The 19,851-nt window shown below is 41.3% G+C and overlaps 1 pseudogene across 1 annotated transcript in view; it reads left to right on the top strand.

Annotated features, from left to right (window-relative positions):
• The first annotated feature begins 241 nt into the window (after positions 1-241).
• LOC311144514 overlaps positions 242-19,851 on the top strand; it is a 63,843-nt pseudogene continuing 44,233 nt past the window's right edge. The window contains exon 1 of the transcript XR_014615565.1: positions 242-403. The product of XR_014615565.1 is annotated as an uncharacterized misc_RNA (transcript). The remainder of the gene's footprint in view (positions 404-19,851) is intronic.

Genomic DNA, 19,851 nt, shown 5'->3' with positions numbered 1-19,851 from the left:
TCCCCGAACTTGTCTGGAGGAGGTGGAGCTTTTGGTGAAAACGTATTTCCATCTCACTGCTGAAAGTCTGCAACAGCCTCAACAACCCAGTGTGTGTGTGTGCAGCCTGCATAGCTTGCTGGCGGACTGTCACCTTCTTCTCCACTTGATACTTCCACTACTTTGCATGAGATAAGCCTACTTACTAATCGTTCTCCCGGCCGTGAACGCGCGTAAGTGTTTCGGTGTGGCCGTGTTACGTTTCTAGTACGTTTCTAGTGTGACTAGAGAAGTGAAGAAATCTTCGGGAGTGGATTGTAGAAAACTTTACTATCACTATGCGAGCGATTAACCTCGATACCTATAGCCTGTCACTGCTCACGGCCAAAGAGGACATTCTCAACCCCCGCTCATCAACCAACTGGTAGGCTTAAAGCTACTTATTTGCTCTTAAGTGCCTGAATGTAGTTGCAAGCTCAAGTTAGTGAGTATACAAATAATTGCTATTTTTAGGTTTTAATCTCACTTTTAAGTCTCATAAGAAAGTTTCTAAATAATAGTTTGACAGTTCCTTACATAAATATCCGGTTACATTAAGCACTGCGTTAACGGTCCGTGCATTTGGATCTTGTTTTCGCGTTTATAAGAGGAGAAGGTGTTGTGTAATTCAAGCTTGATTTGATTGGTTCCAGGAGTGGAAAGATTATGGCGGTAGTCAAAGTATAACAGAAAACGGTGCTCTAGGTCTAGATATAGGCTATGTATAGTGCCAGACTGGCAGTGATAGTCAGGGCAATTCAGGTGGCACAGTTACGCCTCGATCACACCGATAGTGTTATTGCATTTTGGTACACCAGAAGTACATTCATTTACAATGGAACGCTGTGTTTGCCTTGCAACATTGCATTGCAAAGGCAGTGTAGTTGAGGTGCGTTCTGTGTGGTGCATACGTTGGATTTATCGAACGTAGGCATCACATTTTATGCGTTGACAGCTTGACAGAAATTGTAGCAAAAGGTGAATGTTTAACTTTTGTTGCACACATATCCAGATGATGCTGTGTACCATTTTGCTAAAAAAATACTGTAGGTATGATGGAGGCGTTAGTGCAGGTAGTCTGCAGAGTGTCTTTACCATAAAACCAATGAAGGATGTTAGTGCGCGTGCCAAACTGTTGGCTACCTGTGTGGCGTGCATGGCTCGCCTCTAGCACCTGGCAGGCGCTCTGCCGGCCTCGGGTGTAGTGACCCGGCTATTCTCCCCAGGGCTCTTTGACTTTATTATTTGTGCTCAGCGCACAGCTCGGGTGTCTGCCTACATGGCGATCTTTGAGATGGATTGTAATTCAACACAGAGAGGTTATCAAAATTGGACTAACCACGCACCCACAGACACACACACGAACAGCATTGATGCCTAGAATAACATGCATTGTACTGGAGAATAAATAGCCTATTCATTTCCCCTCCTGAATTCCATTGGTAGGCTAATATTTGCAAATCCACTTTAATGGACCAATTTTCCTGCCTTGAGGGTGCACCCCCTTAAAAATCAGAATAAAATAAATGCAAAATACAAAAGTAGTGCACTGGGCCTTTACTAGTCCTGTATTAGGGACCAATATAGCCTTCTTAGCCATCTGTAGCGCAGGCAAACAAAAAACTATGTTTGAACCCTGTGGTGATAGCTCAGAGACACATATTTAGGACACCTTCAATTATGCTCAATTAGTGCCCTGTTTCTTTGATGAACTTTTGAATGTGGGTGATCTCTCTGTTATGTTGACATGATCCCACATAATTATAGATAATAGAGATATGTCGCCATGGTGATGTCATCATGATTTGTGGGGTCTGCTTTGTGGCTTACCACCCATCTATCACCCATCCAAGGTTATGTAGCTTAGTGGCTGTATTTTTCAACAAACTGTTATAGGTCGTATGATGTTGAAGATCATAGAAAATATGTTGATGATTCATGAATGCGTAATAACTGCTCTATAGATTCAAAAACTTATTGAAACTACTTAAAAAGTTATCCATATTACAGTCTGGACAGTCTCAACCGACGTAAGAATGCTTTCTCAAACATTGAACTAAGAAAAAATCCCTCCAACAAAGAGTAGGCTGACAGAGAAATGTAGACGAGCAGGGGTACGTCGTGTCATTGCCAAGTACCTCAACTCTACGATGATTTCATCCACGGAGTTGGGCGCAGACTAGAGTTTTTGAAATGAGGCTTGGCAGCTCCGTCGTCATGGTGACTTGGCTGCCAACTCCGTCATTGGCTGCCAAGCTATCCCTACAGTAACTGGGCTGCTACCATGACTGTGCTGTGTCCACGTACTTGTCTCTACTGATGACACATACTGGCTTTAGTGGATTGTAGCAGGGCCCGAACCTAATTGTTTGCTCATGTGGATGAGAGCCCAATTACTACAAATGTAGTACAAGTGTCTCGCTGTATTTCACGTTTCTCAATCTCAATCCTCTGTCTGTCTGTCTGTCTGTCTGTCTGTCTGTCTGTCTGTCTGTCTGTCTGTCTGTCTGTCTGTCTGTCTGTCTGTCTGTCTGTCTGTCTGTCTGTCTGTCTGTCTGTCTGTCTGTCTGTCTCTCTTCCTCCCTCTCCTCTCTCTCCCCCCTTATTGTTTTCTCATTCCTGAGTTGAGCATCAGTGTAAATCAATAGGCCATAGTGCTCCCTCAGCATTAGTTATTGTGATCACCAAAGTAGAGCATGCTGGGAGCTAAGAGATGCCAGTGAGGCCTGAGTTAGTCCTGTGTGTGAGTCTTACCAAACACTCAGTGAATAACTCTCTCTCTCTCTCTCTCTCTCTCTCTCTCTCTCTCTCTCTCTCTCTCACACACTAACACACTCACACACACACACACACACACACACACACACACACACAGCACACAGAGAGGAAACCCACTCTGAAAGGCTGAACAACACTGGACTGAATTGAGAAGGGGGCGTAATAATGACATCATAATTCCTGTGTGTGTGTAGAGAGACCGAGAAGGGGGAGTGTGAGTTGGGGAAAGGGTTGTTTTGTAGCATGATCCTCACACCCCCACCATATTGGTCTTGAGGTCCCCACTGTGTATTATCTAATGACCTTGTGTTGTGAATAGGAAACAGCCTCTGTATGGGAAGGCACCTAAGAATAGGGGAGGCTGCCTATTCAACAACACAGCTCCGGAGGTCTCTCGTTGTTCCCTTTAACGGCTGCAGACTCTAGACTGCTTCACACAGAACCTCCAAACTGGTGTGTGTGGTGTGTGTTATTTGTGTGTGTGTCAATGTATGAAGCAGTAGTCGAAATTACATCAACATACACCCTACTACTGTAACTTTGTAAAACAGACACTTACTCTAAGTCCAAAGAGACATATATGGCGATGTACAAGGCTGTAAATGGAAATTGTTGAAGTAAGCTTTCTCATGCACACGATTAGCTCACACGCTTCTGCATTCTGCTTTGTAACCCTCATAAAAGTACAGCTACAGCTTATTTTAGCTACAGAGGGCTGAAAAATTCCCCTTTCTCACTTTTCATGACTCCATAAAATACCTCAGTCAGTAGCCATGCTCCTAATGCTGATCAAAGGCAGACACACTTTAATTTACTTTCCATCCAAAAGAACTGGGCACGGTGTAGACTTAAGGAATGTTTCTGCGAGAATTTCACGATCGAAATATAGTTTCTCTGCCGTAGTTTTTGGGTGTACTCTGTCAGGCAGACAGCATATATAGGCAGCAGTGTTGTAGGCCTACCAAATAGACAGAGTATTGTTGTACCAATCCAGTAGAACTAGGGTTGCAAAGCTACCGGTAATTTACCAAAGTTACCAGAATCTTCAATAGTTTAGGTAATTAACAGAAAATCTATGCCAATCTATTGTAACTTTAGTAATTTATACTTGAATAACTTTTTTAAATGGTATTCAAAACATTGACAACAAATACAGTGCCTTCAGAAAGTATTCACACCCCTTGACCTTTTACACATTTTGTTATGTTACAAAGTGGGATTCAAATGTTTTTAAATGTCCTGTTTTGTCAATGATCCACAACAATGTCAAAGTGGAAGAAAGACATTTGACGATTCTAAAAACAATATATGAAAAATGAAATACTAATATATCTTGCTTAGATAAGTATTCAATCCCCTGAGTCGATACATGTTAGAATCACCTTTGGTAGCGATTACAGCTGTGAGTGTTTTTGAGTAAGTCTCTAAGAGCTTTGCATACCTGGGTTGTACAATATTTGCCCATTATCCTTTAAAAAATTCTTCAAGCTCTGTCATGTTGGTTGTTGATCATTGCTAGACAGCCATTTTCAAGTCTTGCCATATATTTTCAAAACTGTAACTAGGCCACTCAGGAACATTCAATGTCGTCTTTATAAGCAACTCCAGTGTATATTTGTCCTTGTTTTTTAGGTTATTGTCCTTCCTGCTGAAAGGTGCATTTTGTCTCCCAGTGTCTGTTGGACAGCAGACTGGACCAGTTTTTCCTCTAGGATTTTACCTGTGCTTAGCTCTATTACGTTTATTTTTATCCTAAATAACTCCCCAGTCCTTGCCGATGACAAGCATACCCATAACACGATGCAGACACCACCATGCTTGAAAATATGAAGAGTGGTACTCAGTGATGTGTTATGTTGGATTTGCCCAAATTATATTCAGGACAAAAAGTTAATTTCTTTTCAATTTCTTTTGCAGTATTACTTTAGTGCCTTATTACAAACAGGATGCATGTTTTGGAATATATTTATTCTGTACAGGCTTCCTTCTTTTCACCCTGTCATTTAGGTTAGTATTGTGGAGTATTTACAATGTTGTTGATTAGGGCTGACCAATAGTCAATAGGCTGTTGGTCGACCAAGATTTCTTTAGTCGAGCAATAGCAAACAATACATATAATTTCATGGTGTACAAGAGAATTGTCTGATTTGCACCTGTCTGAGTGGACTAATCCATTGTGGAGGCCGTGGGGATGGCACAGTCCATCACGAAGACATGTGCTACTGAAATTGTATATGGTTATATTACATAAGAACAATGGTGTGCAACATTAATAACAAATAATATTATTTTATAACAAATGCACTTTCTCGCATTGGATAGTGGTCGCTGTCCACACCTTTTCCTAGACCATGTTGCTATGTGCATTATAGCAAAGTTAACCAGCTGATTGGTGTCGAGAAGAATGTGGCGGAGGCAGCAGCGGAGTTAGGAGACGAGAAAACAGCACTTGCCTTAATTTTCTAAGAAAAGTGAGGAGAGAGGATACGCTAACTTAATTAGGTCTATAATCAATAGCGTAACTCTTAAATGTGCCTGGCTTCATACTGTAAAACATCCATATATATCTACAGAAATAAGACAGATCCTGCTTCTGTTTGAGTGTTTGTTTAATAGCCTACTGATTCCGTGAGCACCAAGCCTTATAACCACAACATGTGGGATAAACAATTTCACAAATGTAGCTGTTTTTCTGTTCATTAGAACAGCCTCTCTGGTATACTTATAATTTATTTAGTGTTGTTTACACTCTACCAAATTGTCAGAAAAATTATATCAATAATAATAACCCAATTTTTTCTTGATCTTCTTGTTATTGTTACTATAATTATTATGATCATCATGATAATAATAATAAGTCATATCGTTATCATTAGTAGGCTTAGTATAGCAGCCTGTAGGCCAAAGAGCACATACTGTTTAGTCTTAATACCGTAACTTACTTAGGCCTATATTTCAATACTTACACTACCAGTCAAAAGTTTGGACACACCTACTCATTCAAGGGTTTTTCTTTATTTTTAAATTTGTTTACATTGTAAAATAATAGTGAAGACATCAAAACTATGAAAACACATATGGAGTCATGCAGTAACCAAAAAAGTGTTAAACAAATCAAAATATATGTTATATTTCAGATTCTTCAAAGTAAAAACCATTTGCCTTGATGACAGCTTTGCACACTCTTGGTATTCTCTCAACCAGCTTAATAAATAATAAAGTGACCCTTGCATAATTAGCGTAAACAATAAATAAACTGTTCCATGTCAGAAATTGCATTCATGAATGAATGTGACTGTTTATTTAAGTAAGCATTGCAGCAGACTCTCTGGTACGCTTAGAATTTATTTAGTGCTGTGTACATTGTTTTATTGATGTGATTATGATATACTATAGGTCAGGCCCCATTGGTCACGTGCATGCGATGCATACATGTGTCACGTAAAGAGAGCAAGGGTTGAGGTAATAGGACTGTTTTTCCTAAACAAATGAGGGATAACATAACTTTTCAGTCAGAAATTGCTGTAATTACATGTTGCAGCTTCAGCAACATGGACAGTGCGATTAACACTGTTGATATTCTGTGGTGGTCGCTGTAGCATGGAGGAAAGAGAGACAACGGCTGCTAGTCACACAGTCACTCGCTGTCATTGTTTTTAACACAGTGCAGCAAGTCTGAGCACAATCAAATAAATTGCTGTCAGACTCCCTCTAGTCATTTGTGTGTCTTAATTATTTAATCAAACAGTGCGCTTAAAGCATCAAACATGCTCAGTGCATATAGTTGATTTGATTAAAACACATAGGATGTGTCTACAGTGGGGAGAACAAGTATTTGATACACTGCTGATTTTGCAGGTTTTCCTACTTACAAAGCATGTAGAGGTCCAGAAAAATCCAGAAAATCCAAAAATCCAGAAAATTACATTGTATGATTTTTAAGTAATTAATTTGCATTTTATTGCATGACATAAGTATTTGATCACCTACCAACCAGTAAGAATTCCGGCTCTCAGAGACCTGTTAGTTTTTCTTTAAGAAACCCTCCTGTTCTCCACTCATTACCTGTATTAACTGCACCTGTTTGAACTCATTACCTGTATAAAAGACACCTGTCCACACACTCAATCAAACAGACTCCAACCTCTCCACAATGGCCAAGACCAGAGAGCTGTGTAAGGACATCAGGGATAAGATTGTAGACCTGCACAAGGCTGGGATGGGCTACAGTACAATAGGCAAGCAGCTTGGTGAGAAGGCAACAACTGTTGGCGCAATTATTAGAAAATGGAAGAAGTTCAAGATGACGGTCAATCACCCTCGGTCTGGGGCTCCATGCAAGATCTCACCTCGTGGGGCATCAATGATCGTGAGGAAGGTGAGGGATCAGCCCAGAACTACACGGCAGGACCTGGTCAATGACCTGAAGAGAGCTGGGACCACAGTCTCAAAGAAAACCATTAGTAACACACTACGTCGTCATGGATTAAAATCCTGCAGCGCACGCAAGGTCCCCCTGCTCAAACCAGCGCATGTCCAGGCCCGTCTGAAGTTTGCCAATGACCATCTGGATGATCCAGAGGAGGAATGGGAGAAGGTCATGTGGTCTGATGAGACAAAAATAGAGCTTTTTGGTCTAAACTCCACTCGCCGTGTTTGGAGGAAGAAGAAGGATGAGTACAACACCAAGAACACCATCCCAACCGTGAAGCATGGAGGTGGAAACATCATTCTTTGGGGATGCTTTTCTGCAAAGGGGACAGGACGACTGCACCGTATTGAGGGGAGGATGGATGGGGCCATGTATCGCGAGATCTTGGCCAACAACCTCCTTACCTCAGTAAGAGCATTGAAGATGGGTCGTGGCTGGGTCTTCCAGCATGACAATGACAAGAAACGCACAGCCAGGGCAACTAAGGAGTGGCTCCGTAAGAAGCATCTCAAGGTCCTGGAGTCTCCAGACCTGAACCCAATATAAAATCTTTGGAGGGAGCTGAAAGTCCGTATTGCCCAGCGACAGCCCCGAAACCTGAAGGATCTGGAGAAGGTCTGTATGGAGGAGTGGGCCAAAATCCCTGCTGCAGTGTGTGCAAACCTGGTCAAGACCTACAGGAAACTTATGATCTCTGTAATTGCAAACAAAGGTTTCTGTACCAAATATTAAGTTCTGCTTTTCTGATGTATCAAATACGTATAGTCATTCAATAAAATGCAAATTAATTACTTAAAAATCATACAATGTGATTTTCTGGATTTTTGTTCTAGATTCCGTCTCTCACAGTTGAAGTGTACCTATGATAAAAATTACAGAACTCTACATGCTTTGTAAGTAGGAAAACCTGCAAAATCGGCAGTGTATCAAATACTTGTTCTCCCCACTTTATATATGGAAAAATCTATTGGTTGATGAAGATTTTCGGTAGACCAAGATTTTCTTGTTGTTGGGGAGAGCCCTATTATTGATCCATCCTCCGTTTTTTCCTATCACAGCCATTAAACTCTGTAACTGTTTTAAATTCACCATTGGCCCCATGGGGAAATCCCTGAGCAGTTTCCTTCCTCTCCAGCAACTGAGTTAGGAAGGACGCCTGTATCTTTGTAGTGACTGAGTGTATTGATACACCATCCAAAGCGTAATTGATAACTTCACCATGCTCAAAGGGATATTCAGTCTGCTTTTTTTTATTTATATAACAAAATTCCACTTTGACATTATGGGGTATTGTGTCAAGGTCAGTGACACAAAATCTTAATTTAATACATTTTAAATTCAAGCTGTAACAAAACAAATTGCGGAAAAAATCAAGGGGTGTGAATACTTGCTGAAGGCACTGTACATATTGACATACAGTGCATTCATACTGTGCATTAATTTTTCCACATTTTGTTACGTTACAGCCTTATTCTAAAATGTATTAAATTGTTTTTTTTCCCTCATCAATTTACACACAATACCCCATAATGACAAAGCAAAAACCGTTTTTTGTAAATTTTAGCAAATGTATAAAATAAAAAAAACTGGTATCACATTTACATAGTTATTCAGACACTTTACTCAGTACTTAGTTGAAGCACCTTTGGCAGAGATTACAGCCTCAAGTCTTCTTGGGTATGACGTTACAAGCTTGGCACACATGTGTTTGGGGAGTTTCTCAAAATTTTCTCTGTAGATCCTCTCAAGCTCTGTCAGGTTGGATGGGGAGCGTCGCTGCACAGCTATTTTCAGGTCTCTCAAGAGATGTTTGATCGGGTTCAAGCTGGGCAACTCAAGGACATTCAGAGACTTGTCCCGAAGCCACTCCTGCATTGTCTTGGCTGTGTACTTAGGGTTGTTGTTCTGTTGTCCTGCCCCATTCTGAGGTCCTGAGCCCTCTGGAGCAGGTTTTCATTAAGGATCTCTCTGTAGTACTTTGCTCCGTTCATCTTTTCCTCGATCCTGACTAGTCTCCCAGTCCCTGCCGCTGAAAAACATCCCCACAGCATGATGCTACAACCACTATGCTTCACCGTAGGGATGGTGCCAGGCGTGACGCTTGGCATTCAGGCCAAAGAGTTCAATCTTGGTTTCATCAAACCAGAGAATCTTGTTTCTCATGGTCTGAGAGTCCTTTACGTGCCTTTTGGCAAACTCCAAGCGGGCTGTCATGTGCCTTTTACTAGCTTCCGTCTGGCCACTCTCCCATAAAGGCCTGATTGGCGGAGTGTTGCAGAGATGGTTGTCCTTCTGGAAGTTTCGCTCATCTCCACAGAGGAACTCTGGAGCTCTGTCAGAGTGACCATCGGGTTCTTGGTCACCTCCCTGACCAAGGCCCTTCTCCCCGATTGCTCAGTTTGGCCGGGCGGCCAGCTCTAGGAAGAGTCTTGGTGGTTCCAAACTTCTTCCATTTATGAATGATGGCGGCTACTGTGTTCTTTGGGAACTTCATTGCTGCAGAATTATTTTGGTACCCTTCCCAAGATCTGTGCCTCGACACAATCCTGTTTCTGAGCTCTACAGACAATTCCTTCGACCTCATGGCTTGGTTTTTGCTCTGACATGCACTCTCAACTGTGGGACCTTATATAAACAGGTGTGTAGAAACATTTCAAGGATGATCAATGGAAACAGGATGCCCCTGAGCTAAATTTCGAGTCTCATAGCAAAGGGTCTGAATACTTATGTAAATAAGGTATTTCGGTTTTTTTATAAAATTATAAAAGCCTGTTTTCGCTTTGTCATTGTGGGATATTGTGTGTAGATTCATGAGGATTTTTATTTATTTAATCCATTTTAGAATAAGGCTGTAACGTAACAATGTGGAAAAAGTAAAGGGGTCTGAATACTTTCCAAATGCACTGTAGTAAACTGTAAAGGATATTTCATGCTGAAACCCTCATATTAAACACAAATGGTATTCACAAAATTGAGGGTTTATATTTAAGACAATGATTTACAGCTTTGTTATTCTATTTTTTATTTTTTAATAATCACATTCAATTAAATGTGATAAAACCACACAGAGGGCCAGAGATTATTACAGACGCCTGTGATAATCTGAAATGCCCAAAAGGGCCACTAGATGTCTGATGATAGATTACATAAAATCCTTGAAAGAGACCAACATTCTGGTAGTTTACTGGTAAATGTTTAAGGTTTCCAGGAATATACCCTCCTTTTCAACCCTAATTAGACCTTATGAAAACAGATAGGAACATAAGCAGTTCACTTCAGAGCGAAGCTCTATAAATGTTTAATCAGACTAAAAGTGTACAGCTCTTGCTTTGCACATTATCGCATGGGATTCATATTGAGCTCAATAAGAGCGTGACCCCTATTCATCACCGTTGGGTGTGGGCTGTATCTAACCATCTGTGGGCTCTGGTGACTTTGAACACTGTAAAATACACCTTGTTCTCCCCACTGCTCTTGGCAGACTATGTGTTGTCTATGGATGAGCGTGGGTGGGGGAGCATTTTCACAATGAGTTGGGTTTGAGTAGTTGCAAAGATCTAACCACTGCTGATTTGGATGGCGATATGGCACTGTGAAAGTGTGTGGAAATGTGATAACGAGTGTTTTCAAAAGAGAAGTGAGATGTTGTTCCCTTCCAAAAGTTTAGATACGTTTTTGAGAAGTTGCAATGATTTGGTAGAATGTGTTATTATATTGTGTTAAAGGGTCACAGGCAGTCCAAAGAAAATGGTGCAATCTTTGTTTTAGTGTATCCTATCATTTCATGTCTTTGTTGTTCTCACTAGGGCTGTGACGGTCTTGGAATTTTGGATGATGGTAACTGGCCAGCTAAATGACTGCGGTCTCTGTAATAGCCATTCAAATAGCACATTTTCTCCTCTCCGCTCCTGACTACATGTGCTGCCATAAAAACAGAATGAATAGAACGGGGGTCCCCATTCAAGTCAATGATGGCTTAATAGGTGGACTGGCGGCCAATGTGAGTGTACCCATAGGAGCAAAGTAGGAAGTTAAAGTGTACCCATCAATATGTGTTGTGATTTGTTGATTCTACTCAACTGACATTACAAAAAATACATTCCATTGCATGAGCCACATCAGCTAACATAATTTGAATGAACATTACAATACCATGGGAATTATTGCATCACAATACCAGGCAGCCATTGCTATTTTACACAAGAGTTTACCAGTCAAATTGCCAGGGTTAGAGGTTCTACAACACCTTGGTTGTTTCAGCAAGGAGCAACAAAGTTTAATCACGTTGTTAAGAGTCCATGTTACCGCAAAAACGGACTCAACCGCAAGAATACCCGGCCGTCCCGTTTTCAGTCAGCTGGTTGTTCCCAAAAAAAGAATATATAAAATAAATAAATAATAATAATAATATATATATATTTTTATGGTTATGACGGTTATTTTATTTTCATGATGGTCTTCATCCATAACTGTCAGTTACACGGTTATACGGTAATTGTGCCAGCCATAGTTTTCACACACTCTTTGGTTTGAATCCAGCGTGACACACTCACTCATTCCCTGTTCCAAGGAAGATCTTGTTTAAATTACATCTTGTTAGCAACAGGCAAGGACAACTCCTCAATGATCTGACAGTGTAGGAATTTCCCGAGGATGACACACAGTTTGACTCTCAGAATGGAAGAACAACACGTGCCATGCCATGTACATGGTAGGGAGAAACCTCAAAATGCAGTCTTTGGAGATATAGCCAGTAGTGCATATTATGTAGGACTTCTTATAGTTTCATGAAAAGCCTGAACGAACAAGTCCTCAACCTTTGGGAACCCCTCCAATTCTCACTACTCTTCCATAATTTTTTCTGCCATATTATTTCCCAATGATGTTGCTTAACCTGTTTGAATTATAATACCTTATTATACTGTGTCCCCATCCGGTGGATAAGTCTTTGGGAATGTAATGCTATAATGCAATTTATCTGAGTCATTAAACAACACTGAGCCCCCCCCCCACCTCCTGTCCTATCTGTCACAGTAAGGCCTTTGATGTTGTGTGAGAGGAATCACCTGTTGATCTGAAATGGTTTTGGTGGTTTTATCCCAGTCACCCCCAGGTGTTTGTGTTTGGGAGACGTTTAGGGTGCCAGTGTTTAAGGTTACCTGGTAGACGACACACACCTGTGACTGCGGGGACTGTGTGTGTGTGTGTGTGTGTGTGTGTGTGTGTGTGTGTGTATGTGTGCGTGCGGGCAAGTGAATGCGGTGTGTGTGGCACTGAGAAACCAAGGTGTGTTCTTATGCAGTGTGTGATTATGACGCTGGTCACAGTCAAACATGCGTGGACCTAAACAACCATTATCTTTCTGGCTGCTATTTAGAGTTATCCCAATGTCTGAGCCACTTAGACCTTCGTGTGTCGTTGCTGCTAATCACAATTGCAGACACACAAACTCACGCACACACACACACACACAGGCACACAAACACATACGTGTCCACAGAGTTTATCTCTAGCTATGCTTATTCACAGTTACACACAAGCTTCCCACGGTGGAATGGATCCTGGTGATCAGATTCGATCTGTCTTAAAGGGGCAGCGTCTTATTTTGAAATGTAAGATATCTTCTTAAAATGGCAATGATAAACTGAAATATATATATTGATATGTATCAAATTACATTTTAAAACAGTTTAGATTTAATTGTACAATTATTTTGTTTGCTCTTGAGTCTCATGTATGGTTTTGTAGAAGGATTTTAGGCTACATTTCTACATCTCATTATTGGTTTCTCTTATTTTAAATACAGAAGTCAAGTGCCACAACTCCATTAGCTACAGCGAGTCAGCCTACCATTATATTCATGCTAGAACTTCAAACAAAGTACGTGTCACGACTTCCTCCGAGGCTGCCTCCTCTAATTGTTTGGGCAGGCTTCGGCATTCGTCGTCACCGGCCTTCTAGCCACTGCCGCTCCTCATCTCATCATTCCATTTGTTTTGTCTTGTTTATTACACACACCTGGTTCATATCCCCTCATCAGTACCTGTATAAGTGTTCCCTCTGCCCCCTTGTCTTTGTGTGTGATAGTATATTGTGAGATTAGTGAAGCTCGGTGGAGCTCCTTGAATGTTGCATCACCGGGTTATTTTCCCCGTGTGCCTTCTTAGTTTCAGTGCGCCTGTTTTGCACACTGGACTGTTTTGACGCTTTATTGCGTCATTTATTCCGGAATAAATCCTGTTATTCTGTAATTTACCCTCCTGCGCCTGACTCCTTCAAATCACCATATCACAGTATGACAAAAACTCAAAAGATACCCAAAGGTTATTCTGTGACTACGTTTTTTTTTTTTGCGGCGGTATCGTTTTGGCATCGAGTATCGAGTATCGTTTTTGTATTGAGTATCAATACTAAACCTGGTAGCGGTATCTAAGTCAAAAGTATTGTATCGTGACAACACTAGTCCTTATGGGCAGGTGCCCAGACCTCACTCACTCCCTGTGTAGTTAGTTATGATTCTACTGATTATAAGTGGGGGATGAGGGCTTTTTACAGTACCGGATGTGTATACGGTTGGGTGAAGTGTGGGAGAGATGCTAAAAAGAATGGGGGCTTGATCAGTGCACATTAAGGAAGAGATAGGGTTCCCATACAGGCGTATGCACAGCTCTGCCCTTGCACAATTTTTTTTTGACTCATCACTTACGCTGCTGCTACTGTTTATTATATATCCTGTTGCCTAGTCACTTTATTCCTAGTTAAATGTACATATCTACCTCAATTACCTTGTACCCCTGCACATCGATTTGGTACTTGTACCCTGTGTATATAGCCAAGTTATTGTTATTTATTGTGTATTTATGATTACATTTCTATTATTTCTCTATTTTCTTTCTCTAGGCATCACTTTCTCAGGTGATGCCCTAGCAGGGTGGCATCCAGATATGTCTATGGCAGGATGATGATTATGCTAGTGATGGGGGTTGCTGTAGAGGGCATGGCTCCCATGTTTACGTCAGCTTTGAAACTGAAGTGATGTTAATCTTTAAACAACTGCCTACTGCTTTCTTAAACACTGTTTATGTGTGAAGGGTTGTTGTGGAGGCTGTCAGGTAATTTCAGGTCTGGCATGATGAGACATGATTCTTATACAAACAGTGTTTGTGTGAGAGAGTGTGTGCATGTGTGTGTGTGCATGTGTGTGCGTGTGTGCATGCGTGTGTGTTTCCAACTATATTTGGGAAATTCCATGATAATGGAATTGCGCTGAGACTCAGATTTTTCACTTTAAATATATACCAAACAAAGACCATTGATTTCAAAGTTTAACAAACCATACAACTCTATGCACAAGGACTACTTTTAACAATTTAACCCAGTGGAGGCTCCTCAGAGGAGGAAGGGGAGGACCATCCTCCTCAGTGAATTTCATAAAAAATTAAAATAGTGAAACATTAAAAAAGTTATCCTTTTTAGATAAAACTACACTACCAGTCAGAAGTTTTAGAACACCTACTCATTCAAGGGTTTTTCTTAATTTGTTACTATTTTTTACATTGTACAATAATAGTGAAGACATCAAAACTATGAAATACCACATATGGAATCATGTAGTAACCAAAAAAGTGTTCAACAAATCAAAATATATTTTATATTTGAGATTCTTCAAATAGCCACTCTTTGCCTTGATGACAGCTTTGCACACTCTTGGCATTCTCTCAACCAGCTTCACCTGGAATGCTTTTCCAACAGTCTTGAAGGAGTTCCCACATATGCTGAGTACTTGTAGGCTGCTTTTCCTTCACGTTGCGGTCTGACTCATCCCAAACCATCTCAATTTGGTTGAGGTCAGGGGATTATGGAGGCCAGGTCATCTGATGCAGCACTCCATCACTCTCCTTCTTGGTAAAATAGCCCTTACACACCTCCTCCTCCATGCTTTACGGTGGGAACTACACATGCGGAGATCATCCATTCACCCACACCGCATCTCACAAAGACATGGCGGTTGGAACCAAAAATCAAATGTCCATTGCTCGTGTATCTTGGCCAAAGCAAGTCTCTTCTTCTTATTGGTGTCCTTTAGTAGTGGTTTCTTTACAGCAATTCGACCATGAAGGCCTGATTCACACCGTCTCCTCTGAACATTTGATGTTGAGATGTGTCTGTTACTTGAACTCTTTGAAGCATTTATTTGGGCTGCAATTTCTGAGGCTGGTAACTCTAATGAACTTATCCTCTGCAGCAGAGGTAACTCTGGGTCTTCCATTCCTGTGGCGGTCCTCATGAGAGCCAGTTTCATCATAGCGCTTGATGGTTTTTGCAACTGCACTTGAAGAAACGTTCTAAGTTCTTGAAATGTTCCGTATTGACTGACCTTCATGTCTTAAAGTAATGATGGACTGTCATTTCTCTTTGCTTATTTGAGGGGTTCTTGCCATAATATGGACTTGGTCTTTTACCAAATAAGGCTATCTTCTGTATAGCCCCCCACCTTGTTACAACACAACTGATTGGCTCAAACACATTAAGAAGGAAATAAATTCCACAAATGAACTTTTAAGAAGGCACACCTGTTAATTGAAATGCATTCCAGGTGACTACCTCATGAAGCTGGTTGAGAGAATGCGAAGAGTGTTCAAAGCTGTCATCAAGGCAAAGGGTGGCTACTTTGAAGGATCTAAAATCTAAAATTTATTTGGATTTGTTTAACACTTTTTTGGTTACTACATGATTCCTATTGTGTTATTTCATAGTTTTGATGTCTTCACTATTATTCTACAATGTAGAAAATAGTAAAAATTAAGAAAAAACCTTAAATGAGTAGGTGTTTTAAAAAAATTTGACCGGTAGTGTATACTAAATATATTCACGTCACCAAATAATTGATTAAAACACACTGTTTTGCAATGAAGATCTACATTTGCAGCAGCACTCTGTAGCAGCACTCTGTAGGGTAGCACCATGGTGTATTCGGAGGACAGCTACCGTCTGTCCTCTTCTGGGTACATTGACTTCAATACAAAACCTAAGATGCTCATGGTTTTCACCCCCTTCCATAGACTTACACATTAACTAGTAATTATGACAACTTCCGGAGGACATCCTCCAACCTATCAGAGCTATTGCAGTCAGTGTTGCCATGTTCGCGGTTTTCCCGCATAATTGGGCTACTTTGAAACGATGTCGCGGGTGAAAATGTATTGGTCGCCAGTTGCAGGTTTTTTGGGCTATTTCTATGTTGCCCCGCGGCAGCCATGGCATTTCCTTAAAAAATATATGTTTCACTGTGACCTGCTGCTGACTGTCAGGCAGTGAGGCAGGCTGTTGCTGAGTGACTGAGTAGTGGGGAGGGCCGGAGGGAGAGGTGTGTGTGTGTGTGTTTTTTGATGTTCGTCCAAGTGTTTCTTGCTCAGAGATTTTGAGATCCTCTGTCCAACTTTCATCACTCAAACTCTCCTGTCGGATTTATCTTTAGTTATGCACATGTGCAAAGGGGATTTATTTACAATTATAAACCTGATTTGAGCCCTAAATGCTGATTGGCTGAAAGCTGTGGTATATCAGAGTATATACCACCGGTATGACAAAAAATACTTTTTACTGTTCTAATTACATTGGTAATCAGTTTATAATAGCAAAAGGCACCCCGGGGGTTTGTGGAATATGGCCAATATACCACAGCTAACGGCTGTATCCAAGCACTCCGTTTTGCGTCATGCTTAAGAACAGCCCTTAGTCGTGGTATATTGGCGATATACCATACCCCCTTGTGCCTTATTGCTTAATCATAGCAGTCAAACGAGTTAAAATGATCTGGTGAGTTTAATAAGGGCTAGTTCGAAGTTTATTTGTCACATGCACAGGATACAGAAGGTGTAAACGGTACAGTGAAGTGGTTACTTGCATAGTAGCAATATCAAAAACAAAAAGTTGTTACAGGAGGGGGTCGCAGTTACGGAGCGACCCACTAGGTGTCATTCTCCGACAACCTTAGGCACCTCCTCATCACAGTCAGGACTATTCATCATCCTATTGGTGTCACCTGTGTCTACCTGTTCACCTGTGTATTTATGCCCTCACTTCCCTGTGTTCCCTTGCTCAGTTTTCTCTGCTAGTTTCTCTATGTCCAGCAGTACTATTCAGTATCTGATCGGAGATCTATGTACAGGTACTTGAGAAGTGTTCTCCCTGTTTCGTTATTTGTTTCAGTCTTAGGTAGTATTTTGTATTTTGGCTGTCAGACGGTTTTTGGAGACTTATAAGTCTGTTATTTTGTATTTTGGCTTCGGGACCACCAGTAAAGATCCTTGTTTCACCATCTCTGCCTACTGCCTTCTGTGTATCCTGCACCGCACATGGATCACACCTCACCCCAACCCTTACAGAAAGTGTCTAGATAAAAATATGTTATCACATGAAATATTATATCATTATTAGTTGACACTTACCCAACACACTTGTCTAAATTGATGGGTCATATGAAGGAAATGCTATAACCATCCCCCAGCCACATCTAGCTAAGTGGATTGGTCACTATTGTCTAGATGTCACGCCCTGGCTCTGGGGACTCTTATATGTTGAGCCAGGGTGTTAGTTTATATGTGTAGTGTCTATGTTTTGTTTTCTATGTGTTCTTTTCTAGATCGTGTGTTTCTGTGTTGGCTGGGGTGGTTCCCAATCGGAGGCAGCTGTGTCTTGTTGTCTCTGATTGGGAACCATACTTAGGCAGCCTGTTGTGCACTTGTCATTGGTGGGATCTTGTTCCATGTAGGTTTGTGTTTGTTAACCGAGGACTTCACGTTTCGTTTTGTTGTTTTGTTGCTGTGTATTAAGTACTATTAAAAGTATGTACGCATATCACGCTGCGCCTTGGTCCACTCATTACGACGATCGTGACACTAGACATGTACACACATGTTCATGAAATACAATATATAGCCGTAATCACCCCCAGACACACCTGGCTAATTTGATTGGTCATGTAATAATCTGGCCGAAGTGGAGTTTTTTTTTTTTTTTTACATGTAGCTAGCTAGGTAGGTAGCTAGCTAGCTAAACAATGAACCGGCATTATCCCAACTCATGCTACTACCAATACAAAAATTGTCATAGCTGTAGTATGAATCTGCAGGTAGCTAAAGCCAACAAACTAGGTTCAATGTTAGCTAGCTAATATTAGCTAGCTATAACTAGCAATGCAAAAAGATTTCTGATTCGAATAATATTACTACACAGATCAAACACTTACGTTAGCTAGCGAGCCAGCAAGCTAATGTTTGCTAGCTAACTAACAGTACGCTTTAACTTGCAATAAAAACAACTTTCTGACAAAATGAGAAATGTATATCTGAAAATGTAGCTAGACTCTTACCTGTATACATGGATGAACGCTCACTACAGACTGGAACCATTTAACTCCATTTTGTTTGTAGCTACATCTTGTTTGGCCAGTGTTGTGTCAAGTCACTCCGGTTCACGGTACCTGGCGTGTGCAGAAAGTAGCCCATCACTTTTTCCAACTGATCTGTCGATAGCGCCTGCTAAATTAAAGGGCATCAATGGTGTTGAGAAAAGTAGCAAATATTTTGTAGTTCTTGATGGCTAACGTTATATCTTTCAAAAAAAAAGAAAGGACTGTCAACACATACTGAACAGCTCACGTTATAGACAGAAGCATGCTACATGGCAGACAAATCCAAACTCATCTCCCGGCATGTCCAGCCTATCCATTATCTCAGCCAATCATGGCTAGCGGGAAGGTTCCTGTCTTTTTCTGTGGCTAAACCAACTAGGCTCGTAATTTAACTTTATTCGTATTTATGGATGGAATACAAGTTTGTTATTAAGGCACATTAAAGTTCACTTGTACCAGAAGGCATTTCTGCCAAAAAGGCAGCTGTGTGTCAGTGTGTCTCGCCTAAAACAGGCTGATCTAGAGTCAGTGTAAGACGTGTGTCAGGGCTTGGCCATACTGACACACTGCTCTGGCACTGATCTAGAGTCAGTGTAAGATGTGTGTCAGCGCTCGGCCCTACTGAGACATTGCTCTGGGATGTCTGAGCTAGACCGAGCATGACATCACTGTCCATATGAAGTAGTCAACATGCACACACATGCACACATGCACACTCACACACACACACACACACACACACACACACACACACACACACACACACACACACAGCCTCAAAGCCTCACAATCTCACACACACATTGCACACACACACACACACACACACACACAGCCTCAAAGCCTCACAATCTCACACACACATTGTATTCCCTCCCAGGAACATACCCCCTATTGGGCCTCAATCCACTTCTCTTGTGGGACTGGAAACACTGTATGCTGCCATAAAGCAGACTGTGCCGTTCCACTGTGCTGCTGCTGCTGACTGGGCTGAGGCTCAGTGTGGAGGCTGGGCGATAGAAAACACAATGTACTCTGTTGTTGCGTGTCCACTGTGGTCTCCACACACAGATGGCTCATGTCAGAGGAACTAAGAGGTTATGGAAATGATGCTCTTACAGTTTTAGCCTCAGCCAGAGCTCTGGAAGTGGGTAATCTTCTGGAGACATTTCAGCTGCTCTGACTCTAAGCAAATATGATTCCAGTC

The sequence above is a fragment of the Coregonus lavaretus genome (assembly GCF_964263955.1).
Source record: "Coregonus lavaretus genome assembly, chromosome: 17".
Taxonomy (NCBI): Eukaryota; Metazoa; Chordata; class Actinopteri; order Salmoniformes; family Salmonidae; genus Coregonus; species Coregonus lavaretus.
Note: the sequence above shows the minus strand (reverse complement) of the source record. Positions and strands in the feature narration are given on the sequence as shown.